The sequence below is a fragment of the Gossypium arboreum genome, chromosome 9 (assembly GCF_025698485.1).
Source record: "Gossypium arboreum isolate Shixiya-1 chromosome 9, ASM2569848v2, whole genome shotgun sequence".
Taxonomy (NCBI): Eukaryota; Viridiplantae; Streptophyta; class Magnoliopsida; order Malvales; family Malvaceae; genus Gossypium; species Gossypium arboreum.
In genome coordinates, this window is record NC_069078.1 from 49,972,511 (window position 1) to 49,984,876 (window position 12,366).

The following is a 12,366-nucleotide window of genomic DNA, read 5'->3' on the forward strand; positions in this document are numbered from 1 at the left end:
TATCAAAAATACATTTATGTCATATTTCAGTTAACATAACAACTATTGAAATAATCAAACTTTATTCGTACTAAAGTTTAGCATACTTAACAAAATTTCAAATTTTTGAACAAAATATAACCTAATCATAACTGAGAGAAATATTTATTCTGAGTGGAAATAATTTCAATAATTTCAATTATTCGGTCCCCCTTACTTAAGATGAACAATGTCCTTATTGTTAAAAGTGAATAGATACTATACACCAGGTAGGATTCTAGAAAAGAGGAGGTGAGTTAATTTGACTGCTTAAGTACCAAGTTCTCTCTAAATCCAATCGTAGACATGTATATATCTATTGCCAGACTTTATACTTTGCTATTTATTCATTTATTAATGATTTCCACCTCTTGTTTTATTATGCGAAAATAAAAATTCCTAATTAAAATTAATCCTAGAATAACCTAAGGACAGAAATAAAATAAAGTCAAGATCCCCCCTTTTTATTTATTTGCAGATCCTTCTGAATTAGACTCATCTTTTGCTCCATCATCTGTTTTTTTGCATTAATTGCTTCGCTCCTCTTCGACAGTGGACTCCATGGTTCAAATATGAAATCTAGAAATTTAGGCACAAAAATAAATGGGTCATTGTATATTTTCATAAGAGTGCTTCTCATTTAATCATCCCTTATTTTTGAATATCTCCAGTAAGCTTGTTGCTGCCATTGCATATGTTGCATTATGTCCATCAACTTTGACAGCTCAACACGAAGATCTAGGCGAGGCGGTTGAGTTTTGAACATTGAAGTTGGGACATCAAGTTCAGCTTCTGGTTCCATTGGTTCTGCCTTATCAGGGATTTCAGCTGATTGCATCAGTTCAATCTCTGTGGGATCTTCTTCTTCTTATTCAGTGTCCTCACTTTCTTCAATTCGTTGCTGTAGAACAGAGTCTCCAGCTATTCGGTAGAGGTCCCAATCTGTGATTGTGCCTTGGTTATAACCTGTCTTCTTTACATTTCCAAGAATTTTAGCTTTCAAGCACAAAATTGTTATCGTAAAAGGAAAGTAAGCTAGGCAAGAATGTCTAGCGGCACAATTCTGCATTTCTTTCAGGATGATTTTTCCCACATCAATGGTCTTTCTAGTTAAAATCAAATATAATAAGACCATTCGCTCTAATGAAATTGTAGTCCCATGTGAAATAGGCATAAGCTGAATCGGATGAAATAGAACCATACCTTCGCAAGTGGTGTCAAATATTCTCTTCAACAAGTGTGAATTCCTTATTTTGACACGATCCACTTAGAACCTGGAACTTGATTTCGTGAACCGAAACTTATGTCAACTCGCTTGAGATTAAATTCGCATAAAATTCATGAATTAATTCCTCATCCACACTGGGTCTTTTCTCGCAAAACAATTCCCAATTAAGAGCTTCAACAACCTAACGAATACGTGCCATGAAATCAATATAATTGCTTTCTTTCAATGTAAAGCCTTTCTCTAGGTGCATCTGTTGATTCCTGAAAATATTTTTGTATCTAGCTTTGGCTTCTTCACCATGGAGTTTGTTTTGTGATTCGTCAATTTAGGCAGAGGCACGAGTTCTCTTGCAAGGCATGATTAATCTGAACATAAGATGGAAACAATTATTTTCTCAAAAAATTAATTAATAAAAATAATTAATAATTCAATAAATTGAAAAATTAAATAATTAAATAAAATTAAAATTTAGGAGAAGAATTTGTATTACCACTATTTTTATAAAAATTAAGAACTCCTAAAATATAATTATAAAACAAAAGAGGTCAGTTTAGGATAGGCTGGAGGGTTGTCGACTAAAGATGTTGGTGCGAGGCTGGTGTGCTGTGCGAATGTGCGTAGGCAGCTATGCGAGCCGCAGGCAACAACACCGAGTAGGCAGTAGTGTAGGCGCGCGCGAGCTAGAGCTAGGTGCACCACGAGGCACACAGATCCTTGCAGGCGCGTTGAGCAGCCCTGGCAAGCTGCCGGAGCTAGACGTGCGGCAGGTGAGGCAAGTGCGGCGCCAAAGAGCAAGCTGCTAGGTGCGCACGGTGGGTGGGGACTGCTGGCCAAATGGGTGAGGGTGCCAAGCAGCTAGGCGGTTGGGGGCTTACAACACTTAGGTGATTTGGTATTTGGTGGGGATAGAGTTTGAGTGACGAATAATGAAGAAGGTTGATCGAATTTATAAGGAAAAGGAGCATTAGTTTAATTAGAATTCTTAGAACAATTTATTGATTAAAATATTCTAAGTTCTAATTCTATACAAAGTTAACAACAATTAATAATTAATATAATGCATTTTAAATTATTATTTGCTATTAATTTATTAAAGATAAAAACTTAAATTAAGATTAAATTTAAACTAATCCTAACTCTATGTAAAGTTGATTATAATTAATATAGATTATAATAGATTATAATGGATATAATTATATATTAATGATTATCATCTCTTTTTTATTAAACTAAAAATTTTATTCTAGATGTCTTTTGAAAATATTTACAAAAAAGGCATCTACTTTTTAATAAATACAAAAAGAGCAACCAAATTTTGGAAATAATTCAATTAAGTACCTAGACTTAAAGAAAATTTGAAATTGAGATGCAATTTAAAACTTGGATAAAAATTGACCCTTTTATTTGAAAAGCTAAAAATTTATTTTGCCATTTAGGGAATAATTTCTAAGAAAATTATGTTAAAATCAATTCCCAGGAAAGATTGGAAGGGTCACAAGCGATCCCGCCTAAGTTCCAATCTCCTAGGCATAATTTATTTAAATATATTAATCCCAAAAATATACCCCAAATCATTTAAAAAGAAAACAAGAAAAATTAATCATCTGATAAAATGAACGAGATTTGATCCCGTTCAATTTTATTTCTCCAGTAATGTTTTAAGTGCCGAGCATTAACTCGAAAATTACCTCCCTTACTTTGAAGTTCGATAACTCCATACGGATAAACCCCTTATCAATTTATGCATAAGTCACTCACATATTTTCCTCCTCCTCCTCTCCATTCCACATCCTTAATGTATATAACATGCTTATAAGTAACATTATCTATAACTTCACTATTTACTTATATTTATATTCCAAAGTTGTCCATCCATGTCATACTCACTAATTTACTTTTAACTTGAGCTATGGAGCTCCAAATTAATATCCGCTAATTTTACCTAAAACTATACTTACATATCTTCTTACCATAAAATTTTCAAAATTATTGGTTCAGCCAATAAGTACAATTTATTCTTTAAAGTCACCCTAATTCTGCTGTCTGATAGTTCCAACCCGTCTTCACTAAAAATTAATTATCTCATCATACGGGATCCAAATAATGTTCTTGTTTATTTCTCTTAAAAATAGACTCATTCAGGATTCTAAACATATCAATTTAAGCCCCTAATTATTTTTTTTTCAATTTTTGGTGATTTTTCAAAATCTAAACAGGGGAACCCGAAATCATTTTGACCTTATCTCACAAAACTCAATAAGCTTTAATTTCATATTTTATTCATCCTCTCATTCGATTTCTCCAATTTTTGGTGATTTTTCAAAGTTAGACTACTGATGCTGTCCAAAACAATTTTAATGCAAAATGTTGATTTCCATTTTACCCCAAATTTTACAGTTCATACAATTCAGTCCTTACTCAATTAACCCCTCAATTGAGCTACTTTTTTCTCAATTAATACTTTAGTCTATCATTTTAAACTACTTCATAACCCCTAAAAATCAGAACTTTAGCACTAGACCTTAATTCCAAACTCTTTCATAATTAGGTCCTAAAATCAGTTTCCATCAATTTTACTTGATAAAATCATCATATATCAAAATTAAACCTTCAATTCTATATTTATTCATCATATGCTTCCAGCACTCGTCCATAGTAACTTTAAAAATTAGCCATGGAATCAAAAACTAATGACATAATAAGTTGGACCCAATTGTAAAAGTCCAAAATCTTAGAAATTTCAAGGAGAAAGCAAAAATTAAACTTACATGAAGCTAGAGTATGAAAACCAGCTTGAACCCTCTTCCATGGCTATTTTTCAGCTGATAAAAATGAAGAAAAAATGAAGAGAATTCTAGATATTCCAAGTTGGTCTCATTTTTATTTAACTAATTTTGGAAATTTTCCAATTTTGCCCTTATTTCACCCATTTCCTGACTTTTCTTAGCTATTGCCACCCAAAATATCTCCTTTGGGCTTATTTGCACTTTAGGTCCTTCCTCATTTGACAATTGAGCTATTTAATCCTTCTAGCAACTTTTACACATTTTTCAATTTAGTCCTTTTTATTTGATTAATCACCCAAACGTCAAAATTTTCTAACAAAATTTTAATATTTCCTTATTGACACTCCATAAATATTTATAAAAATATTTATGGCTCGGTTTATAACACCGAGATCTCGATACTTTTTTTTCTCAATCTTTCGACCAAATAAATCTTTATAAAACATAATTTACAATTTCAAAAATCTTCTAAAACCAAAATTTGGCTCATAAATATTAAATAATATAATCTACGAGTTCATTTTTTGGATTTGGTGGTCTCAAATCACTATTTGCGACATCGCTGAAATTTGGGCTATTACACGCATCTAACCACTTGATGATTTCCTTTTTCACCATGTCTTTCATGATGGGGTTTAGTTTTCGTTGTCCATCAATCGTCCTTTTTACACCATTTTTCAGGATAATCTTGTCATGCATAAAGACAGACTAATACCGCGAATATCGGCTATGGTCCATCTGATAGCCTTCTTGAATTGTTTCAATACTAGGATGAGTTTCTCTTCTTACTCAATAGTTAATTCTACTGAAACAATCACAGGTAGAGTAGAAACGTTACCTAAATAAACATTTTTAAATGTGAAGGAAGTACCTTGAGTTCTAATTTAGGTGGCTCCTTGATTGACACTTTTGCTTGGGCATAATCCCTATTCTCCAACTCCAAAGATTCAAAATAGGATTGTGGATTAAATCCCCTTTGATTAGCTTCTAGCAAAGTTAAGTATTCATCCTCCTCTTCATCATTTGGAGGGTCTGATGTCAAAATTTGTTCCAATGGGTCCTCAACATAGTTGAGTTCCTTTTCCACAATCAGATCCTCTAAATCGGACCACTGCAGAATAATATCAATTGTGTCAGGAAATCGCATAGACTTAAAAACATTAAATGTTATCTGATCATCTTGAACACGCATAGTAAGGTTGCCCTTCTGCACATCAATAAGGGTCCTTCTGGTTGTTAAGAATGGCCCTCCTAGGATGATTAGTACTTTTTTGTCTACTTCAAAGTCTAGAACCACAAAGTCAGTAGGATAAATAAATTTGTCTACACGTACCAATACATCCTCGATTTTTCCTTTTGGATGTGCTAAGGATTGATCTGCTAATTGAAGTGTAGCCATAGTAGGTCTAACTTCACCTATCCCCAACTTTCAACTTCCTAAATATTGACATGGGCATCAAGTTGATACTCGCACCTAAGTCACATAATGCCTTACCACAATACGTTGCTCCAATGTTACAAGGTATGGTAAAATATTCAGGATCCTTTAGGTTTGGGGGTAGTTTGTCTTGAAGATACGCATTGCATTCCTTCGTCAGGGCTACCGTCTCAAATTCTCCAAGTCTTTACCTTTTTGAGAGGATATCCTTCATGAATTTGGCGTAGTTTAGTATTATTTCAAGTGCTTCAACCAACGGGATGTTGATATGAAGTTGCTTGAGTATGTCTAGGAACTTCTTGAATTGGATTTCCTGCTTCTGCTTCTGAAGTCTTTAAGGGTAGGACGGTGGATGCTTCTATACTGGAACTGGTTGATTTTTCCTCTATGGCAATTCTGCATCTAACGAAGTTGTTAGTTGATCAGAATTAGTTGGTTCTGAAGTTACCTTGTCAGATTTTACAGATTCTGGTTTCAGTGAAACCAAAATTTCAACACTCGATGGAACTTCCTCTGAGTCTTGAGCATCAGTTGGCTCCTTTTCAACTTCGACGGTGTTGGGTTCTAATATCTTTCCTCTCCTCAATGTCAATGCTTTACAATGCTCCCTCCCTGGATTCCTCAGATTCTCCGTATCACTAGGTAAAACACCTTGTGGTTGGTTTCTGGGTTCAGTTGCAAGCTGGCCCACTTGATTCTCCAAATTCCTTAGAGTGGCGTCATTTTTTGCCATGTATGCCTTTAATACATTCTCTAAGATATTGGATGGTTTAGCTTGGGTTGGTTTTTAAACTTGTTAAGGAAAACCAAGTGGCTGGGTCGGTCTAGGCTGGGCGTAAGTGTTACTTGTTCTAGCCCCTTGGTTACTATAGGAATAATTCGGGTGGTTTTGCCACGATGGGTTATAGAAATTGGATTGCAGTCCTTGCCTTCCTTGATTTTGGTGCTGATTACCCATGTAATACATAAATTTTGGGTTCGATGGACATTCTTCGAACAAATATCCTTCCCTACAATAGACACAAGCTACATTTTCAACTTGATTCATTGGCTGAGCTGTAAAACTATTAAACCCATTAGTGGTAAAATTTTTAAGCATTGATGATATTGATGATACCTAAGATGCAAGTGAAGTAAGAGCATCCACTTCATGTACTCCAACGACTTGTCTTCTTAAAGTTGCTCAATTGGTTGGCCATTGATAATTGTTGCCGGAAATCCTCTCAATGATTTCATAAGCCTCATTATAAGACTTAGAAAGGAGAGCATCATTAGTAGAAGCGTCTACTACCATCCTCGTGTGTGCGCTAAAACCATTATAAAACGTCTCAAGTTGGATACAATGTGGGATTCCGTTATGAGGGCACTTCTGTAATAATTCTTTGTTCCTTTCCCACGCCTCATACAAAGACTCATCATCCATTTTTTGGAAAGTAGTGATCTCATTCCTCAACTTAGCATTCTTGCTAGGCAGGAAATACTTAATAAGGAATCTTTCTACTAACTCTTGCCATATAGAAATTGAATTTGGTGGCAATGAGTTCAACCAGGCTCAAGCTCTGTCCCTTAACGAATATGGGAACAGCTTCAATCATAATGCATCTTAGGGTACTCCGGCTAACTTGAAAGAATCGCTCACCTCCATAAGAAATATTAAGTTCAGATGAGGATCTTCGATAGGCATTCCACTGAATTGGCCCATTGTCGAAGCATCTGGACATGATTGGCTCCAACTCGAATTGTTTTGCCTAAATTTTGAGTCTTCTAATACCCGAATTAAGATCATGAAACACTGGCACGACATACTATCTTAAAGCTCTATCCCTATCATCAACAATAAGGATAGGATTTTGAGTAGGGTTTGCTCCGTTTCCTTGATTCAGATTTTTGAAATTCATCTCTTCGGTCAATACTCATAAACACCTGAAATAATTACAGAAAAATTAATTGAGGTTAAAATGAATAGAAAAATAAACCAAAATGCAAAACTAACAAATTCACAAATAATGACTTTTTAAAACAATCCCTGACAACGGCGACAAAAACTTGGAACTACAGAAATGTGAAAGTGTACACAGTCACAACAAGTAATAAAGTGACAAGTAAATGTCGAGTTATCGCACCCATAGGGACTGTTAAATAATTATTTATGGATGTAATTTAAAACACTTTGGTGAAGAAAAATATTTTTTTGAAGAAGTGATTAAACCAAAAAACAAAGTAAAATAAATAAAATAAAATAAAGTTCCAATGCATGATTTCAAAAGATGATTTCATCAAGATGGCATAATTGCTTTAGATTAATTACATTTCTTAACTTAGAATTATTAAACTCATGTTTATGTTGTTACAAATAAATTCACAAGAACTCGGTAATTTTCTAACTTATGAACATACTTACCTACCAAAATCCATTTATCTCTTGACTATATCTCTATGTCAATTCAACCAATAAAATAGATTTTACTAAGAAAATGTGTTAATGCACATACATACTTATGAAATTCAAATAATCTCTTATACATGTCTCTATGCCATTTCAAACAATTAATTCAATCTCATAAGCACATAAAAGATTACGTGAGGTAACAATGTATTTCTACCTTGAAACAATTTAATCACAATAATCTTGCAAGTTATGCAAGGCAAATGAATCGTTAAATACCGTTGCTAATTTAAGCTTCAGCTACCTTAGATGATTAAACATATATTAATTAAGTATTGTGTCAATTAATTACAATTTCAATTTGTTTAAATAATTAATTCATTAGTCACCTTACAATTGTAATGCACTAATAACTTAGTCATGGTTTTACTTAATCAAACATCTTACCGAGGCCTATAACAACACAAACACAATTTTAATAAATTAAGTAGGCGAAATGCAATCAACCTAACACGAATTAAATTTAAGTCATATCGATTAAATTAAACATTTCAACATCACAAATATTCATAGACATGTTCATAATAACAACAACAAAAATTAAGAGGATAGGGAACAAGAATCAAATCTGGTGTTTCTCCATGGCTTGACTGGTTTGCTCTACTCTTCCTTCTCTCTGCTTGTTCTTGTCAAACCGAGGCTGCTATGAACACTTTAATGTTGTTCCAAATCGTGGATGAATGACTCTTTTTCAAGAGGTGAAATCGACAAGAGAATAAAGAAAAATGGATGGGAAATGAAGAGAGAAAATTGAGAGAAGAGAAGAGATGAGAAAGTTGAGGTGTGTCTCAAATGAGCTGCCAATGGGGGTTTTTATAGGTTGAGAGGGCTTCTAAAAATAGCCAAAATCATCAGCCAAAGAGTCCCCCTTTGGCCGGCTATACATGTGGCAAGTTTGAAGTTTTCAAACTTGCTATATTAAGGTAGGGGCAAATCTAGAAAGGCACAAATAGTGGAGGGGTTTGTTTGCAATTTGAAAAAGGTTTCAAGGGCCATTTTGCAAGTTAATTAATCAGTCAAGCAAGCTAATTGCATCAGCATGTGGGACGGTTTTGAGCTGCCCAGTACTCAGTCGGTTCGCTTTTCTCGATTCAGTTCAACTGGGCTACTTTTCATAATTAATTAATAATAATTTATTTAACCCAAATTAAATTGGATATAAATTAAAATTAATTATATTATGAATTAATAAACATAATTTGGACTGTCTTACGCTACAAACTTAATTCGCCTTGAACTTCAAAATTGTTTCTTGATTTTCCGCAAATTGTTATATATTTTTCTACAAGAATTTTACCGAACTTGCATTTATTTCAGTTAAAAAGGGCATAAAAAAATATGTATATTTTTGTGTTTCCATGTTGCGAATTCTTGTCAGCTTGTGTGAGCAGCACTGTGTAGCTACGTCATGACCGTTAGCTTGTGTGAGCAGACCCGATGATAGCTCGAGATTTAGCATTATATGAGATATGAGATTGAGATAGCTTCAGCTATGTATTGGCTCTTGGGGTGTGAGATTTTCGAGTATCTGATAGTTTTTCAAATGGTTCAACGAGTATATCAAAGATATGAAATGGTTAGAAATAGTTACGTATCAGTACATTTATGTATGGAAACTATATGAACATTGAACCTATGAAAGTTGTGAGTTCATGATTACTTGTGTGATTGAATACATATTAATATTATGATTTAATGATTTTGACGTCTATTATGTTCATACTACATGAATTTTGAATGAATGGTGAGCTTTACCTATTAACTATATGAGCTTACTAAGCTTTATAGCTTACTTTGTTTACTTTTCCTTATTTTATAGTGTTTATCAAAGCTTGCTCGGATTTGGGAATCGTCGGAGATGCTATCACTTTGGTACTTTTGAACTTATGTATTTGGTTATATGGCATGTATAGGAGTTATGGTCATTTTGGTATATGTTAGTAATGAATTTAGCCATTTGAGTTGGCTTGTAAATGATGAATGTTTTTTTATGTGTATAGCCATGTGATTTGCCTTATTTTGGTAAGTTTGGTGATGTATGTATATATCTAAAAAAGGCCTTTTGATATGTTGTGTGATATTTTCATTTATATACTTGTGGTGAATTGGTATTTGGAGTATTAAATGATTGAATTTGAGACTGGTATGTTTGTGATTTTAGGTAAAATAATGCTTAATTGAAATTGACCATATTGATGATTTGAGAATGTAGATTTTGTATATTTTGAATTGGCATAATTTGATATAATGAGTCATATAGTTCTTGGTATGCAAATAGCATGAATTAGGATTGGTTAAGATTGGTTTGAATTCCTATTTATGCCATGTTATATGTCTTTTGATTTGGTATAGGTGAATGAAATTTGGGTAAGAAAGATGGCTTGCCAAATAGCCTAATTTTTGTCCACACGGGCAGAGACACGGACGTGTTTCTCAGCCGTGTATGACACATAGTCAGGAGACACGGCCGTGTGTCCCCTGGTGCTTATTTAAAAACCAAGTCAATATGTTCCACACGGCCTAGCACATGGGCGTGTGACTTGGCCATGTGGCATAAGTCAGTATACCCTACAGGTTTGGCATAGCCTAGCACACGGCCTGACACACGGGCTTGTGTGGCCATTTAGAAGGGCACAGGGGCTAGCCACATGGGCATGTGTGTTGGCCGTGTGACCCAAGTCAGAGAGTTATACGGGGTCGAACATAGGCTGGGACACAGCCATGTGATCTCATTTTGAATGTCCACACGGCCTGTGACACGGGCGTTTCTTTGGCCGTGTAAGACACACGGCCGGGCCACACGGATGTGTCTCGCCTGTATATTGTAAAATTTTCCAAGTATCCAAAAATTTCCTGAGTTGTCGATTTAGTCCCGAACCGCTTCTAATGCATGATATGGGCCTTGTAGGCTCGTATTAGGGACTTTATGAATGTTTGTGAATGATTCATATTTGGAATTGGAAAATGTATGTGAAATATATGATTGATTATGAAATAAGTCCAGTAATGCTCTGTAACCCTATTCTAGCAACGGATACGGGTTAGGGGGTATTACAAGAACCATATGGTATCAATTCAAGACACCTAAAACAAGTGAATAATTGCATCATTTCTTCCATTTCAAAATATATACCAATTCCAAACATACTAAACAAACCATATACTTTATTTAACATTAATTAGAAAAACTTCCAAAATGACCATTTACAATACAAAACCAAGTCAAAGTTAGGTACATGTCATTTATCGAAAACAAGGGAACTATACAAACAGTGTTGAGTGAAGTGTCGTTGTTTGGATGTTGGATCACTTCTCGTGCTCTTTGAGATCTACTAATACCTGCACACAGAATAAACAAACTGTACGTTGAGTGATAAAGCTTAGTGGTACTTTCATGATTCAAGTCAATAACATTACAATTAATATAAATTAATACAATTCAATATATAATTAGTCATAACCATTTCATTTCCACCTATTCATGTCAAATTCTTAAATTCATTTATTTCCACAATTAGCAAATTTAAATAAACATATCATGTTAAAATTCTACCTTCAATAATGCATACATTTCCATTTCAATTCATAACATGACTATATCAATATCTCATTTCTGTATCGTATCTATTTATTCGTTTTGTTTCCATGTCAGCCCTTCAGGCTCGTATAATCCAATTTGTGTAATCTTTTACATGCTATCATTTCCCACATTTCACATATGTACAAAGTATATCAAATTCAATCTCATTTCATTTTAATAATGATATAACCACTTCATGTTTTAGAAACCCCTATTAAGCCAGGATGGGTTTAAGACGGATACATAGGTCTATTACTCTGTCATCCCAGGTTGTCTGACAATGATAACTATTAGAATATGTACATTCTACCACCTCGAGCTGCCCAACAATGATAGTTTATAATCATTTGCCTAACCCTATGGCAAGCTACCTATTCCAATTTTACCCAAACAACTAATAGGGTAACCAATGTTTCAATTTCATATTATGAATTGATTCAATATTGTAGTTCCATACCATTTCCATCAACAATTAATATCACATATCACATTTCATTTAACAATTCATATCATACTCATTTCTACTATGCTTATATCAATTCACAATCTGAGCATTCAATACTGTCACACAATTCATTTCAAGACAAGTAATAGTGTTACCTTAAAAGTTAATATGCATCAAACATGTATATATATGTATATAAATGGAATGATCTCGAATCATAAAAGTAAAAACCGACATGCTCATTGTGACACCCCTAATCCGTAACTGTCGCGGGAATAGGATTAAGAGGCATTACCGATCAATACACCTCAATCACATACATTTAAACATTCATAATCAAAATCCATTCATCTCAATCATAATTTCCCTTCTAAGGTCCTACGAGACCTTAAAACATGCTTATCAAACATACCAATTCATCGTCT

The 12,366-nt window shown here is 34.0% G+C and overlaps 1 non-coding gene across 1 annotated transcript; it reads left to right on the forward strand.

Annotated features, from left to right (window-relative positions):
• Window positions 1–6,819: 6,819 nt before the first annotated feature.
• Window positions 6,820–6,926, forward strand: LOC128281271 (small nucleolar RNA R71). Its single transcript, XR_008271484.1, has one exon. It is a non-coding gene; the product is annotated as a small nucleolar RNA R71 (small nucleolar RNA).
• Window positions 6,927–12,366: the final 5,440 nt, after the last annotated feature.